The 23,616-nt window shown below is 43.3% G+C and overlaps 1 protein-coding gene across 2 annotated transcripts in view; it reads left to right on the top strand.

The window, feature by feature from the left end:
* pard3aa (par-3 family cell polarity regulator alpha, a) overlaps positions 1-23,616 on the top strand; it is a 333,882-nt gene that overhangs the window by 278,319 nt on the left and 31,947 nt on the right. The gene's annotated exons all lie outside the window — the stretch shown is intronic.

Raw genomic sequence — 23,616 nt, 5'->3', positions numbered from 1 at the left:
TTTTCTCCAGTCCTCAGCAGTTGAAACTCCAGTAAAACTTCAGCATGAGAAAAGAACTTCTGATGCACCAAACTGCAGCCCACAACACAAGTAAATAAATCATAAATCGTCCCTGTTCCTCATGATTTATAATAAATCAAGTGATTGCATGGGAAATCGTAACGGGCTGGGAGCGCATGAACATTTTTGCCGTATTTGCATGAAAGATCTGTAATTTTTTTGTCGACACCCTGGGGATCCCAGAAACCAGGTCACCACATGGACCAATCATTTTCAGATTTCTGAGATGCTTGCGCTCGCTATCACATTATTCCCCACAACCCAGACAGGCCTCACCTGCCACTGCCTTTGATCAGCCATCACGGCCCCTGGGGAAGAGTTGTCATGACCGTGGAATTCTGGGAAAATGAGTGCTTGGATGAGGACGGGTGTAACTCTGCTATCTTGAGATCTTGTTTATCTGTGCTGCTGTGGGCTGGCTGGGAACTTTGATTAGAAAATTTGACTTTGAGAAAGCATGGAGTTTGTCTGAGTTTACAAAGTTTAATAGTTCACAAACATTTTGAGTCACGACTCGTCCTCCTCCTGCATAATCATTGTATGCATTTCCCACATATTTACCACTTTGAGGCCATCCTTTACTGTTTTTTGGTAATGGCTGAGCTCCGTCGTTGTGGCTTCTGTGCCACGGTGACAATTTCATCCCAAGACTATTATTAATTTCAAAATCAATTACAAGTCGCCAGAGCCTGTGGCTGATGAATCATGGGTAATTATCTGGTAGGTGTAGCATCCCTGTCCTGCGTTATCTCTGTGTGCTTGGCTGATGCGTGCTCAGATGTATCCCACACACCCAGCTAATGCAGTTAAGCTTATTATTGATTCCCGATTACGAGCCAAGCGCCTCCGCGAGTCGGCACAAGTTGAAAAGGACGGAAGTGTACTGCTTCTGATGGCGTGATGTGTTTTTAGAAAGTGAGAAGCATTACTGACCAGATTGAGGAGCGAAATTCCACTTTTATAACGTTGCAGGCAGTTTGTATTTGTTCTGAACCAAATCATATTGTTGGTTTTCTTTTTTTGACCTATCAGGGTAAACGCTCCACATTACAAACTAGTCACATTACCAATATAGATTTTACTGTATGTTGATAAAACACAAAAGTGAAATGACTGCATTTGCAATGAAATGACTGCGTTTCTGCTTCTTGCATAATTTCTTCTGGACTTGTAACCTGTAACCTTCTTCTCTATCTGGACTTGTCAATTGATGTCCAGAATCCTTAAATGTGGCTCGGTCACATATGTGGGATTTATAGAAGGTTATAATCCATCATTTCACAGAGGAACTGAACATAAGTGTCGATCGATACAGGTTTTTTCACAATTGATTCACTTGTTAAAAGAATAAAAACTTGTATTGCGCTAGACTACACAAATGTCCCTTTACGGTTACATCACATAACCAATATGGATGGAAAATAACTGGCGCCTCACATCACTACTGACGGGGAAATTTAATCTCGTATGCTAGGCGCCTCTCTGATAGCGTTTTCGGCAGTGATACCTTGCTTTTGTTCCCCCCCGTAATGCAACACACAGCTTATCTCACAATCTGTCAGTCACCGGCACAATCTGCCCCTAAAAGTTTTATGACCGTGGTCTGGTTTTAGTTACACACAGTAAACAACAATGTAATACGTAACCTTTTTCCATAAAAGGCTGAGGTCAGCCGTGGCCGGTGCTGCTGGTCTTACCGTCTATAAATACAGACATGGTAACCAGAAACCTGACAGCGGCTACAGGAGGAGCCAGGTTTGAGCTAATTCTCGCTCCGTGTGAAGTTGAACCCTCCATGGATGGAACAAAGCAGCAGAGTGACTGCGTGGCCTTATCTGCCCATGGTGTCTGGGTGCTGAGAGAGGAGATAAACCAAGCGACGGGGATGCTGGGCAGCCCCTCGGAGGCTCCTGCGGGGTGGGGAAACACAGATGCACACTTGGGTGGGCAGATGAAAGGTGGAGGAGCTGAATTCCTTGTGCTGCAGGTGACCCCGGATTTATTTACTTACTACTTTTTTCTTCATGCACACACTCATATGAACAAATGCCAACACAGAAGTCACTGCAGGCTGCATATATAAATACAAATCACAGAACCTCTGTAGGTCGAAGTGGGTGTTGGGAACCCTGTACTACTGTGAGAACATTGGTTGCTGGTGACTGGGTACTTTTAGGCAGGCGTGTGCAGGACTCCCCACAGAGCAAACTGTGTGTGTGTGTGTGTGTGTGTGTGTGTGTTTGCCTTGGCCTAAGTAGGGTTGAGCAGGCTGTCGATGTATTCTTTCAACCCCCCTGTCAGAGTGAGTGTGTGTGTGTCAGAGAGACTCAGTGAAAGCGACGACATGGAGAGCGACCCCCTGATTAGTAGGCTTGCTGAATGATTGGTGTCTGTTGGGTTTAAACACACACACCTGGCCAACAAACCCAATGCCCCAATGGAACATCACTGTGTACAGAATATTTATGGAATTTGTGTCTCTCTCCAACTCTTTTAGAGCGTAAACACTTACACATACAAAACACACACGCACACAAAAACTTGTGAAAAGTTTGAGTATGTCATATTTCCCAATGAGAGCTCTGCTCTGATTCATTGTAGACAGGGCCCAGAACACTCAACTTTAGAACTATTCCAGAAACACACACACACACACACACACACTTCTGCGCTGAGACCTTGTCAGTTGCTAAGCCCCTGTTGAGATGGTGACAGTTTTGTCAGCGCCGCTCTTGGGCCCATGCTCATTATTATTTTGTATATTATTTATTTTCACTGTGATCTGGATTTAGATTTGCACATCTTTTTTGCTGTTTAATATTCAGGTTACTGCTCCCCTGATATTTGACTGGCTGCTTTAAAAAAGGCACTTGCTTATGAAACAGTCATCTGATCCTGTCTTCTGGATTGGCGCTTTGTGGTAGTTTTGCTTGGTTAGGTGTGTTCACTCTAGACAAACGCTGTCTTCTTGAGAGCGTGAACTTGGTTGGAGTTGAGCTGTCATAGTAGCTTTATTTGCAAAGTGACATGATGACTGGGGCGGTCGCAGAGTCTCCTGTTTGGCCTCCAGGTGTAATGAAGGTTTTTTTTTTGGTGGAAGTCTAATCCGACTTATAACTGAGGGCGGGTATAGTGAATTTATCTTGATCAGATGTTTTTTTGTGAATAATTTATTTTATAACTAATAATAAAAGAATTAAACAAGATATTAAATTTAACGTCAGGTGATGGAGGCCCAGCAACTTATGATCAACTAATGAAACATAAAAGCTCCTCTTGATGCATGAATACATATTTTAATTATACACATGAGGTTATGGAATATTTTACTACAGCCTCAGGTATGACTCAACCAATCAGAATCTCAAATTGGAACTGTGTCAGATCCAGTTTGCATCTGATCATAAAATTTCTCTGACCTCCAGACTGTTGTTTCAGGAGTCAGTCACACTCTCAGACGCATTCTGGCATTCATATCTCACCTCATTCCTTCATGCTTAGTTCCCACCGGTTTATTTATATCTGCCCTCACTGGAGTATCTTTTCAGAGACAAGAACCTCAATGGCCGTCTCTGTTCCGTCCACAAGACAGCATGCTGAGACTCCCGACACTCCGGTTCAGCTCGGTCAGCCCGGACCGTCTGCCCGGCGCGAAGCTCCTGAAGACAGGGCTTTGTGCTCTGCTGGGAAGACCCCAACGAGGATGCCAGGGTCACAAGAAGGTCTTATGATCCGTGCCGATGCTGGTAGAACAATGGTCACGTTTGTAATGGTGGCGTGTGGGAACAGGACGGAGGTGTTTCTCAGAGTGTGTATCGATGAACCATCTACCCACCCTGCAGCATTCGTGTTGTCGTGTTAAACTAAAACAGAATATTGATATGGCTCTCATGCTTCTTGATTAAAAAAAAAAAATTAGTGCAACGAGGCTGAAGATGCAGATGCGCAACATTATCAGGGGACCAGCGCACGTGTGAATAGCTCCGCGTTTCTCTACGACTGACAAGCGGTGACTCGTGCTGATTAGCTGGAAGCTGTCAGCGCCTGTTCCAACCTGTTCGTCCGTGGCAGCGGTGGCGATCTGACACGTTGGTAATTTACAAGGAGTGCAGATCTCACCCCGTCCATGAATATGTATCCATCTCACTCAAACGAACATTGGCTACAGAGACGGGGAATTCGCTGTCCAGCTGTTGGTCGGCTCTGTTGAGAACATGACAGATTCACCTTTGATCACCACACATCCCTCGGCCTCCAGGTTCTTGATCTCCGCGTCTTGCTTTGAACTCCTGTGACCAGACCTGGTTCGTCTCCCTGTCAGACTCGACATTAATAAGTCAGTGTAAAGCTGAGAGGCTGTACTCTGACTCCCCCAGAAACTCTCTCAGAAGGTTCGTGGAGACAGGCCTGTTACAGCAGAGGTCACGTGATCCAGTCCATATTTTCTGCTAAGTGTTGGAAACAACAGAGCTTTGCACACAAGCACACGTGTTCTCTTACCTCAGGCCCCATGGCACATTTGCAGCTATGCAGCTATGAAACTCGTCATCACACGTTCACACCAGAAGCAGAGAAAGCTTGAAAATCAGCAGAAACAGTAATAATACAGTAAATAGTCCAGGTAGTACTGCTGCTAGACATGGCAGAGACACAGAAAACCCTTAATAATCTGGAAATGTGAGTGAGTGGTAGTAGCCTAGTGGGTAACACACTCGCCTATGAATCAGAAGACCCAGGTTCAAATCCCACTTACTACCATTGTGTCCCTCAGCAAGACACTTAACCCTGAGTTGCTCCAGGGGGGGACTGTTCCTGTAACTACTGATTGTAAGTCGCTCTGGATAAGGGTGTCTGGTAAATGCCGTAAATGTAAACGTTGTCAACATTCAAATATGCATATTTAAATTATGTCAAATTTATGTTTGGGTCTGACGCAGCAGCAATGTGAAACTGGTAACTACAGTAAAACTACAAAAAATACATAAAAGTGGGAACTGACAGTACAGTTTAATTCCAATTAAACTGATCACTTCGTGTTCACCTTTTCTTTAGGGGACAATTTTTCAACAGAAAGATAATAATACACAAAGGCATAAAAAAATATATATTTCTGGTACAAGTTCACATGTGGAATAATATAACTTTTTACTTGTAATTATTAAAAAAAACACTTTATTACTATTCTTGATTAAGTTGCCCAACACCTCCACTGAGAATCATCAAGGGCGAAACGTAGATGAGAAATAGTTCCATTCCTATCATCCAGCTATTCCTCCACGTGAACAACATCCGAAGGCAGAATGACGTGTAAAGTGAAGCAGAGAGGCGTTATTGTACAGTACCAATTGGACAATTGGATTTCTGTCATCCAATCTGATTTCTGGATCAAACTGTAGCAGGGAGCAGGACTGGGACCAGAATGAAGTTTGGATGTGGGCAGGTATTCCCATGGCAATGGAGACATCTCTCCCTGTTTACGTATCATTCCCTTTCACACCTCCACACACACACACACACACACACACACACACACATCTAGCCTGGCAGTGAAGGGACCCTGTGTGCCCGAGATAGAGCCCGGGGCAGAGTGAAAGTGTGCCAGCCTCTCCGCACCCCATGTGGACCCCGACTCCTTAGTGCCTGGTCCAGGAGTGCTTTCTCTTCTTTCTCTCATTTGTTCATTTGACTGGCTTTACACAAGTTTACACAAGAGCTGTTTTTTTTTTTTTGACGCCAGACAGAACACATATTCATCTTTTCTCCCCTGAGCCGGTCTTGTTTGCCTGTCTCTTTCTCATCCATGCTGCCGTCCATCTTCTTCAGCCCTGCTGCCACCCCTCCCCCATCTCGATGCTTTCAATCTTTCGCCCCTTTAATATTAACCAATCTTTCGCCTGTAAATAAAAACATGCGCAGCCTGCGCTGGCAGCCCTCGCTCTGTTTGATGAGAGCCCCCTGTACTGATTGAGTGTGCGGTGTGTGTCTGCTGGTGTCTGTCCGGCTCGGCGTGTACAGGCAGCTGTGGCTCCTGCTGGCAGGACGGTGTGGGTTGACCGTGTTAATGAATCGAAGTCGGCAGCAGCAGCAGAGTGGCTCGATAAATCACATCCACTCACTCGCATGCACACATACACACTACCGAACGCACCCTCACACATGAACATCCATTCTCGTACACACCCACTGGTATACACTCACTCGTCCACACAACAGTTCATCAAACTGCAATGCTCACTTATACATAAACTGCCTTGCCTAGACAAAAACTTTCAAATAGGCCTGTGATTGGTTCATTAATGCCATGATAATTATGTTTCTGATGGCTACATGTTGCAGTGAATTGATTTTATGAATTTATTTAAAAATTAATTCACTTAAACTTGTAGTGAAGTTGTAGAATATTTCTATGTCTACTATGAACCGGGAGACCACGAAGTCACAGGTTCAAGCCCCACTTACTACCATTGTGTCCATGAGCAAGACACTTAACGTTGAGAAGCTCAGGATGTGCTGGAGAAAAGGCCTGCACTAAAGTAAATGTTGTGATATTCCATAAGTTTAGTGAAATAATGCCACAGCGAATTCATGTGATTAAAAATGTTATAAAATCTTGAAAGGCTCACACCAGATAAATCGTGGCAACAGGCTGGGCAGGTTAGATACCTACATATGTGCATAAACATACACACCACACACACAAAACCTGAAACAACCATTAATTTTTTTTAAAAATGTACACATGTTTAAATAAGCCATATTCTTAGGGATTCTCTGTCTCTCACACACACACACACACACACACACACACACACACAGCGTTTATAAAAATTATACATTTACTGTCTCATTCACACTCATACACTTTAAAGACCGGGAGCTGCTTTATCAGCTTTACCACAAAGTTATCTTGTGCAATCATCTGTAACTGGATGCTCTCTCACACACACACACACACACACACACACACACACACTTACAATTACATCGTGTCAGGTGAACGTGGTGCAGTGATCCTGAGCTGTAAAGTGAAAAAGTTGGTGTCAATTTACAGGACGTGGGCCATTGCTTCTGACCCCTTCCAACAAAATAAGGAGTTTCTGTTTCCTCCCACAGCCTTCTCACTGTTCCCACTGTTCCTGCTCTCATCCAAACATAACCCACACCTCACTCTTTATTCTTACATCTCTCTTCATCTACATTGCCTTTGCCTGAATCATCTCTTCGTTCCTACATTGTCTCTTCGTTCCTACATTGGCTCTTCATCTACATCGCCCTTGCCTGAATGTCTCCTCGTTCCTTCATCATCTCTTCATTCCTACATCACCCTCATCTAAATTGTCCTTTCATTCCTACACCATCACTTCATTCCTACATTGTCTCTTTGTCTACATCACTCTCGCTTGAATCGTCTTTTCATTCCTACATCATCTCTTTGTTCCTACATCACCCTCACTCATGTCTTTGTTCCTCAGCCCTTAGTGTTTTTGAACTCCATGTGTTGTGTTCTGGGAAGCTGCGCTCTAAAAATTTGCGATCCTTTGGTCAAGACATTAAACCAAAGCCCTGACATCCCGAGGTTATCTTGTCATTCGAGGGGTAATGCCAGTTTCCAACATTACTCTAATAATCCCCCTTCAATGAGTAGCCAGTCTCACCATACCTAGGCTGCATGACACCACCACCATACTGCATTTTGTAACAATAATTTGAGGACCACAGACTCTCTGATCTTCCCAACTGCAAATACATTGTATTTGTAATGTGCAAAAGGAATTGGTTTTTATTTCTGTTTGTTTTTTATTATAATTATTTCTCAGAACTATTAGCATAGCCAGTGAGAATCAGTATTAGTACACAATCATTCCTGTTCATTCCCATAATTGGCTTGAAGAAAGATAAGATCTTTCCATTTATTATTACTCTGAAGCCAAAGATTAATCTTTGTCTTACACCCCCTAATATTTCCCTCCATAATGAAAACTCACTCAAACTAACAGCATTCTGCAGCCATCAGAATTCATTTGCTGCCAGAACGAATGGGGAAAATATATTAGCAGCCTTCAGTTCTTTATTTGAAATATTTGAATAATAATATTTTTAAAATCTGTTTGTATTTGTAATGTGCATGATAAGAAACTTTGTTATATGGAACAAAGCGCTATTGTCCATAGTGAGACATGATGCAATAGAAAAAGAAATGGTCTCGTACAGTGTTGCACCTCCGGATCGCACAGATGAGTATATGTTGATTGACTGAATAGTCCAGTTCAGGGCCAATTTTCCACCTGTCAAAACAGAACAACGCCGACATGTCACAGGGGCCCTAATTTGGTTTTAAAAGTTTGAAAAGCCAAATGTCGCGACTGGAATTCAGTAATGGCTTAATGGGGGTAATTCTGCTGTTTAAAAAAAAATCATCTGTGTTTCACATCCCTCCCTCTTTTTTTCCTCCCTCTCTGTTAAGTTAAATCCAAGCATGTGTCATTTGCCCCCCGAGGCCTAGGATTCAGGGCCGCTTCAGATAAATTTCTGTGCAAAGGCTTTGTTGTCAAAAGAAATTAGTGCATCTCATTGCTCGCCTGATGAAGTCCAGTCCTCCCTCCTGATTGCACTTTAGCCCGGTGAACATTGGACTTCATAGAGGAGGCAGTCAGGAATGAAAAAGAATGAAAGAGGAGGAGGGGGGACAATAGTTTATGGAGAGAGAAAAAAGTTTGAAACTGGATCCCACTAAGAATTTCTCTTAGTGCATGTGTGTACAATGCATGTACACTGCATGTACAATGTACACTGCATGTACAATGCATGTAAACCTAGAGGGTGGAAGTAGCCTAGTGGGTAACACACTCGCCTGTGAACCGGAAGACCCAGGTTCGAATCCCGCTAACTACCATTGTGTCCCTGAGCAAGACACTTAACCCTAAACTGCTCCGGGGGGGACTGTCCCTGTAACTACTGATTGTAAGTCGCTCTGGATAAGGGCGTCTGATAAATGCTGTAAATGTACATGTGCAAGCCTGCGCCGCTGTGATGTACTGTGGGGAAGAGAAAAAACATTGATGTGCAACAAATGCTGTAAACTCGCCCAAAAGTAAATCTATATGCTAATGAATGTAAATTTGTCCATCTTTTGCATTTATTATTACTACCTTATGTATGGGGAAGACCTTATGTATGGGGAAGACTCATAACACAAATAATTACAAATAATGTATGTTCTCAGAAGCGCTAATGTTAGTTAGTAATCATAAAAATACGATACCTTGTAGAAGTTCAGAGTTCACTTGGAAAAGTGCAGTTCATGTGAGGATTTATTCGGTTAAGGTGCTGTAGTATTGACAAAGTACTTTTATGGTAAGCCAGGTCCGTTTTACAGTGTATACACTGCACTACGTTGTCCACGCAGCATAAAATGGTCCCACACTTTAGACATTTTATGCCTTTTACACACACCGGGATTTTCATTTTCCTCCATTGCCATAGAGCTCAAAATAAATCGCGCCTCCTTAAATCGTGCACTTCCTTTAAAATGTGCTTCAGTTAAAACAGTCTGTGTAAAACAATGATTCCGGTGCTGCGCAGCTCCGCACTGCATAGCTCAGCAGGAGCGATACGATAATAGATGGACTTTGTGACGAATTAAACAAAGCCTCGAGGCAAAGAATTTTCCTCAAATTTTTTTTTTGGAATCGAATCATTCGAGTTATTCGAATAATCGTTTCAGCCCTAGTCCCATGGCTCTGTTCTGATGCTCATGTACGCTTTTGATGGACACACAGGTCAGCATGGGCTCCCACATACGCTGCCCCATACACAACAATGTCCATACTGAGACATTGCTATAAGAACCAGCATGCACTTTTTCAGCAATTTGAGCTACAGGACATGACCCTGTCATCAGTTCACTGGCTGCTGGAGCTGAAACTTAAACCTAAAATTCTTCATTGTTAAATGTGTCTGAAGGTTGAGTCATGGCAACTGGACTTTCTTTCTGTAAGGTAGAGACGTTTCATTTCCTACCTTACAGCTGCTACACAGGAGGATGGCCCAGCACAGAAGGAACCACAGAATCAGCTGTGTACCTTCACCTTAAGGACAAAGGGCACTCATTTTTGGACAAGAATGTTCAAATATTGGAGAGAGAAGATAGGTGGTTTGAGATAGGAGTGAGGGAAGCTTTGCATGTGCAAATCAACAAACCCTCACTCAACAGAGGAGGAGGCCTCAGACACAACCTTTCTCCAACCTATTTCACTGCCCTTTCTTCCATTCCCGGAAAAATCAGGCCCAATTCACACGTTCAATAGGTTGGCCACATTTAACGACCCGCTTAATGGGGGTAGGAGGAGCTGCCAGGGCGGGGCTGTCACATTTGCCCCCATGCGCCTTTTTTCCACTTAACAAGCCTAATCAAGGCGGGATTGTGGTGAAACCAACCTGGAGGATAAATTTGTGGGCACAAGCCAACTTCCCTCAGATTGACAAAGTTCTGTGGATGCAGAATGAAACGTCTCTACATTAAAGAAAGAATGTCCAGTTGCCATGACTCCACTTTCAGACAAATTCACCCGGATGATAGACATACATATTGTTAAATGTCCTTCATGCTCAAAGGCAAATGGTTGATGAGGGTCAATCCGATTGTTTCTTCTTACTAAAGACCATGTGAGTCTTATTACGAAGTCATTTGGATCAAAAGAAGGTGGTCTTTTTAACTCTTTACCTCCTTTTATTCCTCAACATTCACCATTTATGCGGAGGATCTGACTGTCAGCAGTTTGCCGTGTCAGGAGCGGGTGACTGGACAGGAATGTGGCTCTGTAGAAGACATATCTTCATATAAACTGTCACAGACAGGGGTGGATGGTGTGGGAGAGGTGGTTGTGCTGAGACCTGGTGAAAAGGTAACATTCAATCCTGTCGTGATCTTCACCGCGCAGTGATAAGTGAAGAGCCCACGCTACGGCATTGAATTTCTCTCTCTCTCTCTCTCTCTCTCTCTCTCTCTCTCGTTGTCTATATCCAGGCCTCTTGCTCAACAATCATTGTGCCGTAAGAAAGTCGTTCCTGCCTCTCACCAGGGGAATTTGCCTCTGCCAGTTAACAGGCCTTGGCCCTTCATTGTGTAGGTTGACTTAAGAAGAAAAAACCCAACGTCCTTGCAGGCTTTCGGTTTCTATGGGAACACAGCGAGCAGCGCTGGCGTTATTTAGATCCAGGGGGACGGTATAAAGGCGACTCGCCTCTACCGCTGCCGCCTGAGGCCCAGATAAAGCCAGTGCGACGGCAGTCTGAGCTCGGGGAACGTGTGCTGCCTGCGCAAGCGTCTCAGGGTCCTCCTCCCCGATCACTACCTCTGGTAATGCAGCCGGCACAGTGACACTCTTGTCATTTTTTTCTGCAGCTCCGAGGCCCTGACCTGCCCTTTCATGTCACAGGGGGAGGTGTGTGTCCCTCTAGTTTCCCAGCAGTCTCTCTCACACACACACACACACACACACACACACACACACACACATATACTCTGCATGCCACATAATGGGCAGAGATGGGTAGATAATTTGTTTGGGCTGCTGTGCGCTTTTGCCTGAGAAGCCTGTGGGACGTGAGTGGCCCTTTTGCCGGATTAGGGGCCCCATAGGACTGACCTGCAGTGACAGGAAAGGCCCTGCTGACATGAGCACCTGCTGGGCAGCAAAACAAAAGCTGGCTAAAGCCACCGCAGTTCCACATGACGCCTGAAGCTTAGAGGAGGTGCCCAGCAGGAGGTGGAGCAGGCTGTCACACACACACAGACACACACACACACACAGACACATATAAATGACTGTACTGACATGCATACACATGTACATTACACAAGTACCACAAACACCATTATGCTCTTGCATACACATTCAGACATATAATACTTTGACAAGGCATTGAGGTACATTGCATATATCACAGATGCACACACGTTTTAACCAAAGTAAAAATGTACAGAAATTCCGCTCTGCCTGTTTATTATGAAGCGGAGACAGAAAGACGCCGAGGGTTTCACTACACACTGTGTACACAGGAGAGTGTTTTCTCTCCTGTAGAATAATAACAGCCCGTACCATGTACCGAGTATGTTCACACAGCCGCTCTGTTACACAAATAATCCCAACGTTTCAGCTCACACGCCTACACCGAGCTCACACTGATTTACAGCAGTTCCGGAATGTACTGATATCGCATGCACACAAATATACAACTGTCTCTCCTGCTGCACACCCACACACACACACACACGAGTTACGATCGTTCAGAGCGGCCGGTGACTTTACAAGCACTTTTACATTCACTTCTTCAGGGTCAGAGATGTGCGGAGGATTAATAAGAACATCTGCCATTGACAGTTACTGAACTCTTCTGTGGACGTAGATTAATTCATTTCTAAAAGTGGACAACTTTACCATTTTATATTAGAAGAGGGGCATTTGGAAAAGAGGACGTTGTTATCTTTTCTTGTGTGGACCTGAAGAGAGTGTAGATAAATAAAAAAGTAGATAAATGAAGGAAAAAAGGAATCTGATGATTCATTCTTGACTGATAAACTAGAACATATCCTATGTGTTGTCCAATTAGGTTGGACAAATTTCAAAATTTCACAAGGGATTGTCTGGAAATTGTCTGATTCCAAAATGTGTTTTTATTATTTATGTAAATGGTATATGAATGTGTGTGGAGTTCTCCTGTACACTTGATAGAAACATCACTGTGTTTGCATTGAAACATTTCTTCCATCTTTAAGAGCCCCATCTGGGCTGCTAGACATTATGTCTGTACTGTACTCTAACTCTAGTCATAATAGTAGCATTAGCATAGTGATACCTCACATTTTACAAAAAATCACCTCATAGGTTTTACAATCTTCAGTAATACAAATTGTCAAAAATGTACATGGACTGAAACTGATTCATTGTTCACTGTCTCCTGGTTAAAAACCTACTATAAGGCTACTATTGACCATAATGCTACTTTCTGTTGTCACAAGGGCTTTTCTTATGCACTATAAGACTGTTCGTACTTCTGTTCCTGGTATCAGGATGTGTTTCATGGTCTGTTGATCCTCTTTGGTTTAGGGTGTGGGTGTGTGTGTGTTTTGTGTTAAAGAGAGTGGTCTCCTGTGTTTGCAGCAGAGAACAGGAGGCCAGGACCGCCTCCCGTCTCCCTGCCTGAAGCTCTTAAAAGTCTCCCGTGGTCTGGTCCTCTTCAGGTCGTTTCACAGGCCAGTGGTCCGTCTCGTCCACGCCCATCTCCATGTGCCATCCTTTTCCCTCCCTTCCCCATCTGCAGTTTAGTTATTTTTTAACACATAGCTCTTGACAATTGATGTTACAGTCAAATGGCATTTCGTAGAGAAAAGAAGAATCTGACAAAAGAGGTAAAATTAGGGGAACAACAATTGCTTTCTCTCTGAAGATGGGTTATTATATATCTGCCACAACTGTCAAACTCGTTTTCCCCGAGCTGCTGAATGGTAGGGTAATTTGCGGGTAGTTTTGTTAAAGACTGGCCGCGGCAGCCATATTAACTGTGCTGCTTTCCACTGAAACGCTTCTAATGATCAGCAACGAATAGTCAGCTAACACACAGCATTGATCCCCAGTCAGACATACACACACACACACACACACACACACAGATTCAATGTGTGATAGTACAAATAATTACTAATCAATATGTAGCAAAGTCCTCAGAATTTTTATGCAACTTTCTTTCTTTCTTTCTTTCTTTCTTTCTTTTTTACTATAATGAATGCATTCAATGACTCCAATCAGCCCAGGACCTCCAGTGATGATGGATGATTTGGGATAATGGGATCCTTTAGTTCCTTTCTTCTCTCCTTGTTGTGAACTTGGCATGGCATTCTTGTTTCCCAGAGTTCTGATTGGTTCCTCTGACAGCAGTGTCATCATGGCCTTCATTGGCGCCATGTTCTGTAGTACAGACTGCAGGAGTTTCAGCAGCTGACCCTGCTGCTGTGGGTTCCCCTAGGACTCCTCAGGCTACATGCGATTTGCTGATTCACTGGGAGGTTATTGAGGGTTTTGATGACATTTACATTAGCTATTCTAAAGAAGATTCATGTAAATCAGGCAAAGATATCATGTTTGAAAATGAACGATTAATTATTAATTAAACCTCCTTCCCTGACAGCACACATGTGATCAGGGTCTCTGCAGTCAGGGAGGATTTTTTTTGTGTAGGGCATGTTGTGGACTATAATTCTAAAGTAAAGTTGAAAGAGCCATTAGTGAAAGATAATATAAAAAAGATGAGATTAATTTTTATTGTCATTGTCTTATAGGTGCAGTCATATAGTTAAAACAGTAAATAAAACAGATTAAATAACAAACAAATAAAGTAAACATAATATATATACAAATTACCCTGGAAAAATATAAGTAAAACAAATGTTACAGTCTATTGCACGTTGTGTGAAGATATTGACATAGTGAGGTGGTGTTGCACATTTTATGGAAATATAGCACATATATTGAATAACAGTTAATAACAGTAGAGTCTGGATTGCTTTTGGATAAAGGCTGTTCCTGGTTTTCATTGCTCTGTATCTTTTGCCTGATGGCAAAAGCTGGAAGTGGAAATGACCAGGGTGTAATGAGTCCTGAGAAATGTCTATTGCTTTTTTTGCTCCATCGTGAGGTGTAAATTTGTTCCAGGGTGGGGAGGGGGCACCCTATTGTTTTTTTCTACTCTTCTGATGACCTTGTGGAGCGCCCTTCCTTTTCTTCATACATTTTCTATGAAAGAGCGGTAAAAGGTGAGGAGCAGATTCTTGGGTACAGTCTCTGCTGTACCTTCTTTAGCAGCTCCTTGGTGTTGGGAACCAGGGAACCTGAACACTGAGATCTTCTCCACTGGGGCCCCACTGATGATGAGTGGCTGGATGAACCTTTTCTTTTTGTTGACTCTGCACCACTCTGACAGCCATTCAACCTCCTCCCTGTATGCCAGCTCACCTGTCATGTCATCTGCGAATTTAATCATTTTGTTGCTGCGGTGTGAAGGAAAACAGTCATACATGTAGAGTGTGTAGAAGAGCGGACTAAACATGCACCCCTGAGGTGTCCCGGTGCTAAGGCTGAGAGCAGTGGAGGTCTGGGGACCCAGCCTGACCCTCTGGGAGCAACCTGACAGAAATTACAGTATCCAGCTGAAGGTGATTGATGGAAGTCCCAGATCTGCCAGTTTTGGACATCAGTCATTGAGGGAGGATGGTAAGGAGAGAGCTGTGGCCAGGCATCCTCAGTTGATCTCTTTGCTTTGTAGGCAAACTGAAATGGGTCCAGGTCTGCTGGCAGGCAGGAGATGATATGAATTCGCACCAGTTTCTTAAAGTGCCACTGGGAGGTAGACATTCAGACTGTTCGTGGTGGATTGCTTTGGCAAAGGAACAATGGTGGTGGACTTGAGGCAGGATAGGACAGTGGCCTGTGACAGGGACTGGTTGAATATCCTGGTGAAAATTCCAGCCAGTTGATCTGCACAGTGTTTCAGCACTCACTCCCAGCCACACTGTCTGGTCCTGCAGCCTTCCTCGGGTTCACATCCTCAGCTCCCACCTTTCCTCACACTCCTCCACCGTGATAGTGTGGCTGTTTTGGATGGCCGGCTGTGGTGGAGCTGCTGTTGGTGTCGCCTCAGAGCGGATATTCAGCTCCTCTGCCAGAGAAGCATTATTCCTGGCGGCTGAGGAGTTGCTGGATTTGTAGCTGGTAATGTGCTGGACACCCTGCCACATCTGTCTGGTATTGTTGCTACTCATGTGGTCCTCTATCCTTCTGCTCTATCCTCCTGCTTTACGCTGCCTTGGCCTCTCGGATGCCTCTCTTCAAATTGGCTCTGGCTGTACTGTAAAGAAACAGGGAATGAGTGAAAGTGAGAAACAGAATCATGGTGGGTGAGGTGGCGTGATGTGGATGCAAGCTGACTGGAGCAGCAGCATACTGGGGCTGGGGGTGGTTGGCAGGGGGCAGCTGCAGTGGCCTCTGATCCACCCCCCTCCCACCAGCCACCTCCAGTAGTCCACTACCAGGAAGTAGAAGAGCCAGCTGGTAACTCTGGCCTCCTCACTGTGTTCATTTGCCTTTAGGTGGGACAGAGAGGGTGAGAGTGTGTGTGTGTGTGTGTGTGTATATATAAGAATAAAGACCACACAGCTTTTCTCTTTTGGGGAGTCTCTCCAGCAGCTGGGATCCTTGTCCTGCTTGCACCCACCTGCTCTTCTTTCTCAGACCACTGGTGGCCACAGCCAGCTGTTCTGTCACCATGCGTCCATACCAGTGACATGTGCTACTGTCTCTTTAGCAGGGGAAGAAAAGCAGATCACCCTGCAGCTCAACACATTATTTTTTTAGAATTGCTTTGAGATCTGTTGAACTAACACACTGAAAATCTATGTGCTCTGTAGATTTTTTTGAGACAGCTGTGTATTAAACAGACAAAAATGACATTCATAGAGGGACAAATGGCATTTATAGAGAGAACAAAAACATGAACGATGAGGTTCCATTGCCATTGCCTTGGAAATACCTTTGCCATGTGAAATCTGTGCACGGCCAACTGTCCATGTCAAGTACAACCACTTCTGTAGTAGTCCTTACCCACAATGCAGCTTCTTCACGCTGTCAGTCCTTTCCTTTCTATGTCAAACCCTTATTACAACAGGATAGTGAAAGTGATTGTGAATCACTGCAACACAGCACACGGTGACACAATGAAATGCGTCCTCTCCTTTTAACTCATCACCCTTTGTGAGCAGTGGGCAGCCATGACAGGGGAAAGCAGTGTGAGGGGACGGTATTTTACTCAGTGGCATCAGCGGTTCGGGATTTGAACCTTCCTATTATGGATCCATTTCCTTTCCTGCTAGGCTACCACTGCTACACCAATGCTAAACCATACAACCAAACGCTTAAATTCCTACATTCAGATAAACACTGATCTTCAGGTTGGCCAGGCTTCCTTTTCATTTTGTGTAGTAGAGGCGTGGTATTTGGTCTTTGTATCAGAAATCATATCATGATCTGAGTAAGCTGCTGTGCTCAGATTAGCATGCCTTCTCATGATTTCATAGAATAACAAATCATGTCTGGGGAAAAAAACCAAAAGACTTCAGGAAAACTAACTGCATATAAAAATCTGTTTAGACAAGACAAGTGATATTAAAAACTGTATTTTCTCATGGGTGGAGCTAAAAACTATTCTGCTGGGGGCTTGACCTGCGGTGTCATCACCTTTTATCAGTCAGTGGTCCAGCTCCCATGCTGAACAATGGCCAGGTAATGAAGAAAAAATCGGCTCCACAACCTCCAGGGTGCTGTGCCCCACCTCACCTTTGTTCGGGCATCTCGGAAATTTCCATTCCTCACTGTTCGCTAATCCCACACTACTCACTAATCAGCCAGCGCTCAGTGTTCTTTTCTTCCCCCCTTTTTTTTTTTTTTACCTTTTCTTATGCAAATTACCAAAATTGTGTGATGGTTTTTTTAAAAGTGATGGCAGCATTTAAATCGACTCCCGTGTGTTGTAGATCTTCTAATCCACCTTCCACCGTCATTAGTCCTTTCAGATGTGAATTGTTATTATTATGCAGCTCTAATTTCTTCCTCTTATTACAAAAAGAAAAATTGAGTAAAAAGAAAAAAAAAAATGCAGCTCCACCGATATCCTTTACGAATTTTTAAAAGACTCGTTTGTTTGTTTATTTATTTTTTGTGGGATGTAATAATGCAGACAGTCATACCTTCATATATATATCTATATATATATATGTTTGTTTGTTTATTTATTCATTTATTTATTTCAATTTATTTTTAAATGTATTTATTTATTTATAGTGTACATTTTCTTCAGATGAAAATCTTTGTTACCTTGATCCTAGTCTTTTGCCCAGGTGGAATAGATCTGATTTTTTTCCTCTAAATCTCAGAGCCCCATGAGCAATGGAAGGCAATAAAAAAAAATTGGACGAGGTAAACTGATTTCGGCACAACCGCCCCAAGCCCTTAGTGCTGTCCTACACAACAAGCCCATCTGAAACGTCCAGCGTTCGGTTGTTATTCCACACTTGGAGCAAAACAATCCCAGATAAGAAAAGTCATTCTGGACCATCCTCTTTATCTGTTTCTCATTTATGCACCCCCTCCCCACCCCACCCTCCACACACACCAAACAATGACCTCACACCATAAACTTTACCTTTGTATGAGAGATGTTGGGGTTGTTTTATCACACAGAAGTTGTGATGCACAGCAAGCACATTGAATGCATTTAACCCATCACTCTGAGGGAGCAGTGGTGGGGACAGTACTTTGCTCAAGGGGACCTCAGTGGCACCTTGGTGGTTCAAGATTTAAACCTGCCACCTTCCGATTACGGATCCGCTTCCCTACCCACTAGGCCAAGTCTGCCTTAGAGCCTAGGATAAATGTTGCCACATGATGCCCTATGTGTAAATTTTGTACACTTAAGTGTGCCCAGACCTGATAGCTCTCTCTCTCTCTTTCACTCACTCAGTCTCTCTCTTTCACACACAAACATACCACAAAATCCCATTGACAAATATCCATATCCTCATTTCCTTTGTGTGAAGTCCAGCTCTCTCTCTGCACCTGTTCAAGGTCTGGGTTAGATCTCATCTCCGTCCCAGCTGTGCTGGAGATTTCGAATCATGACATGACATCAGTGTGTATGTGTGTGCATGTGCATTCATGGAAAGGCATGTATCTGTATAAGGGAGCTACAACGGCATGAGATGCCTACACACACACACACACACACACACACACACACAGATTGAGATTGAAAATTAATACAGAATCCCAGTGCTACTGCTAGGAATCATATAAGAATAAGTTGTTATCGGGGGGATTAGAACTTACTCCTGGGGGAGCAGAGTTGTTAAATAACATAAAACACATTCAGACACACACATGCACTTGATCCTCCTCTATCCACCCTGCACACAGCGCATTGACGGTGACTGTGGTGCTGCTCATTGGAGGTCAGTGCAGCTGAGTGGGTAAGGGGGTCAGTGGGTTGCCGGCGGTTACAGCGACACAGGAGGATTCTTCTCTTTCAAAGGATTTTTCATAATTTCTTCCATTAGCCATTTTGAAATAATAACCAAATAACAAAAGGAGCAGTGAGCAGTGATAGTCTTAGGACGGTGAAAAATTGATAAGCGGAGAGTCTAGTCCAAGTATAAATGACCACAAATTGATGCTGCATTAACAAACTCTATATGTTGTGCTAGCCTGAGGGCGAAACTCCTTTTTTGGATAAGGATTTAAAGGAACATCTGGAAAAGCCAGTGGGAACACGATGGCAATGATGGGTTAAATACCGGCATCGACAGGCCTGCAACACCCCCCGTGGCTTAACGCCTTGTGGCTTACTTTGGTTACCATGGCAACTGGAAGGCCAAAGCGGCCCCACACCAAGGTTCATAAATCAGACTTTTCTTGCAGGCCCTTTCATCTCATTTCGTGGCAGGGTTTATTTGATTCCGGGTGGTTTTGGAGTCCTTTCAATGGCCAGCAGAGTTGGCCATGAATGCAGCTGCTGTGTGTAAGTGTGTGTATGTGTATGTGTGTTTGTGCGCATGTGGCATCACGGCCACAAAGACTGTATGATTCCACAGCCTTCCAGATAGTGATGTTCTAGAATGTTTCTTTCTTCCTTTAGTCTTGGTGACTTTGAACATGGGATGGTGTGAAAGTCATTGTTTTTTAACAGCCACCATTAATCCCCTGATGTCGGAGGGCGGTATCGTACCTTCCTCTAATGTCTAAATTAAGAACACAGAATCATTTTTCCCCAGGTCACCTTTAATGGGTTCTAATTTAATTAAAAGGGAAGTTGGCAGTGGCCAGTCGATGCATTATTTATTCATGGTGTGACTTTGTTTCCCAGTGACCGGTTAATCAGAGACAGGAGCTTGTGTTGGAGTTGTGGAGCGAAGAAACCATGTTCTGCTATCAAACTTTAATGTGGCCTATAGAGGCCCACATCTAGAGAACAAGCAAAGACAGCAGAGAGACAGCAAGCATGAGGGCAGTGGTGGCCTAGCGGCTACCTGTAATCAGAATGTGGCCGGTTCGAATCCTGAACTGCCAAGGTGCTACTGAGGTACCACTGGACAGTTGAATTGACAGACAGTTTGATTCCTGAGAAACAGCATGTGATGAGCGATAATAGAGTTTTATGGAGCCTCCCACCGTGAACCTTGGCTCTGAGTGGAGCATGGGGGTGTCAGGGGGAAATCATTTAGACGGCCCTGAGTGTGCGATGGCAGAGGCTGCTCACAAACATGTCACAACAGTGCGTTCCTGAACAGCAGGACTTCACTCCTGCTCTCAGCCCTCCACCTTTAGCCTCCCAAACTTTGTGCCCACTCGAGTTGACACCTGTATATCTGGTGTGTGACGTTGTGTAATTATGTGTGAGCAGGTTGCTGTTCAGAGCACACAGGTGCCGTGCTAATATAATTGTATTTGGCAGCCTGTATTAGTTTTAGTTTTAGTTTAGTCTTTGCCTTAAGCTGTCATTTTAGTCTTTATTATTCTAAGTCACGTTCAGACTCATTTTAGTCTAGTCTAGTTTCAGCTGAGCTTTTTAGTCTTTTTTTTATAATGTAATTCTATTTAACCCAGACAGACATCTTATTTTAGTCAAACCCATTTCATAATTAAAACAAGGTTATCTTATTGTTATACTATTGTTACCTTATAGACTCAAGGATACACTACATCCATTCCAGACATGGAAGAGACTCTGATTTGTTCCATGTTTTTCGACAGCACATTCTGTTTTTTTTCCACTTCATTGTAAAGATCGCTTCGTCGTTTTCTCCCAGCCATCAGAAGTATCCTAAAATCGAATTAATTGCACAATTGCATATTGTGGAAGTGACATCATCTGTTTGACCGAATGAGAGATACAGGAAACAGAAACCACAGATTAACCATTTTGTCAACAGAAATGAAGAGACATTTTAGTATAGAGTTTATTTTATTTTATTTCATCATGATGTGTGATAGGTCATGGCAGTTCACTCTAAAAAGCAATGACAGAAAAAGAGGACCTGATCACAGTTTATTTTATATATTTATTGAAATGTTAATGTTTCATACTGGCTGCAGTGTTTGTGGTAATGCAGTTTGATTGTTGATACCTTTGCCTGCCAAATTAACTGTTGTGTCACTCAGTCAGGGGATAATGGGTGTCAACACATAGTAATTTAACACGTAATGTAACTAATTACTTCCTGTACAAAGTAATAACAAACTTGCCCAGTACTGTATGTTGCTAGACATGCTAAATCACTGTTTCTGTCCCATTTGGACAAAGATTTATTTTTGTGAAGACGCAGCGTCTTAGAAGGTAAAAATGTTAATAGTCAGAAGTTATAGTCACAATGGTGTCACCCACCCAGTTTCCCTTCCAATTCGTACAAAGTCGTCTATAGCAGTGATGCATGAAGCAAAAATAATTAAATCCCATTGCTTTCTCTGTGTGTGTGTGTTTGCATCAGTAATGCTGTATTATGGTCATTTGGATGTCAAAATGTCCCTACAGGCCGCTGAGTATGGGACATTTAGTGGCGATGAAGGCTGTCATAGTTACACTCGTTGAGAGCACAATTCTGTGAAATGGTTAGCAAGGGACAAATCAATCTAAAGTGCATTAGCCGTTAGCTATTTCTGCTAATGGGCGGGAAACAAGTAATAGTTTTATTCCTAATAATAATGGGATTTGTCTAAAATTTTCTCTCACTTCATGAGACCGGTGGCTCATTGTCCCTATTAATGTGTGTCTGCGAGAGCCATTATTGAAATCGTCCCAGTGCGGAAAATCAGACAAATTCCGGGCTGCGGTGACTTTACGTAGTGTAATATTTCTTGGTTCCGCCAGCTTGGGCTGGGAATAGTTTAATAGCCTTTTGCAAATATGGACATATGTTAAAGGAGGGATGGAGGGTGGGTTTTTGGCTGGTTGGAAGCAGGGAAGTCACACTTGCTGCAGATGAAATTACCACCATCGCTTCCAGTAGAGCAAAGGCCTGGGGAAATTTCACAGTACAGCCCACCCCTGCATAAGCAGTGCAAATCCATTCTTCTTGATGCTTCTCAAGAATTGTGCGTTAGTTGTCATTGCTTCACCCAACTGGATTAAATTGAATTGATCCTTTTGTTCCTCTACCTGGACACTTGTTACGCAACTTTTACTTACTGGTTTAGATATTCATTTATATTCATACTGGCATATTTATTTATACATATACAAATTGACATGGAAGAAAAAAGCTGTGTTTTTGGTATTATGACCTCCTAGCTCTGTTATGTCTTGTATGTCTTGTCTATAGAAATGGCAAGAAAGAATTTATTGTGCTTCGTACATTGTACTCTGTACATATGATAATAAACCACTTGACCTGAAAACTTTTTAATACTGTCAAAAAAACTACCTGAGGGGTATATGATGTATAGTTGGTTGTTAGGATTCTGGTGAAAAATGTCAACCACTTCCTGTTTTAGTCCAGATGGTTAGTGTGACTGTAGACGTCTGCATTTTCTCCTCATTAAAACCATTATTTGAGAATGCTCATCCAAGACAGTGAATTGAGAATAAAATGCTGGATTCACTGGTTTCTAATTATAATTTTGCTTTTAAATGAGTTTGTTTGGTCCAATTTTGGCACATATGCCACACCCAGCCGCAAGACCAGAACTCTGCCAGTCAGTGTGCGCCACTTGGCAAGCTGTGTTAGCAGCTGCTCCCACAAATTGTGTTTTTTTGGGGGGGGCTTTTTTTTTACCCCCTTTCTCATTAGCCTATATGAATTGCAAATATGTTGTAAAGCAATCTTTACACTTTTGTTCATATTTTTCCAACCCCCCAACCCCCTCTCTGTCTCTCTCTCTTACACATTTCTCTCCATGGGTCTCAGTACACACCTTTAAAAAGTTGATCTCTACTAAAAAGTTTCAGTTTTTGCTTTAATCCTTGTGGTTTATCAGAGAGAAAAACGGTGAATAAGCCCCAGCTTTAGATACGAGGCGCTCTGAAGCAAAGTTTCTCCATCGTCAACTCTGGGCTTGGCTCTGTATTGAGTCCAACTTGGCAGCTAAAAGACGTTGACCTCTCTTTAGAAGCTGTGCCTGTCTTATTATTATTTTTTTTTTATTTAAATGTCCCCATATCTAGTTTGGTTCTTTTGAAGTCTCGGTGTGTGAAGTTCACCTTGGTTTCTGCTTAGAGGAATGGAGGGTGGCTGTTTAAAGATGATAATGGCCTTTAATTTAAACCATTGATAATTTATCAGTACCTGGGCAGGCTCCCAGTGCACACGCGCTTTAAAGCCGGGGAAATGGAAACTATTACCCCAGACGCCTCATCAGTCACTTTGAATGTGTGACTGTGGTGGAGGGGTATTGGAGATGGTGGTAAGGAGGACGGGGGGAAAATGCTTTGCTGGACACAGCTGTCTTCATGACTGAG

This window comes from Denticeps clupeoides, chromosome 2, assembly GCF_900700375.1.
Source record: "Denticeps clupeoides chromosome 2, fDenClu1.1, whole genome shotgun sequence".
Lineage (NCBI taxonomy): Eukaryota > Metazoa > Chordata > Actinopteri > Clupeiformes > Denticipitidae > Denticeps > Denticeps clupeoides.
The sequence above is the reverse complement of the archived record's forward strand: the minus strand, read 5'-3'. Positions and strand labels throughout refer to the sequence as shown.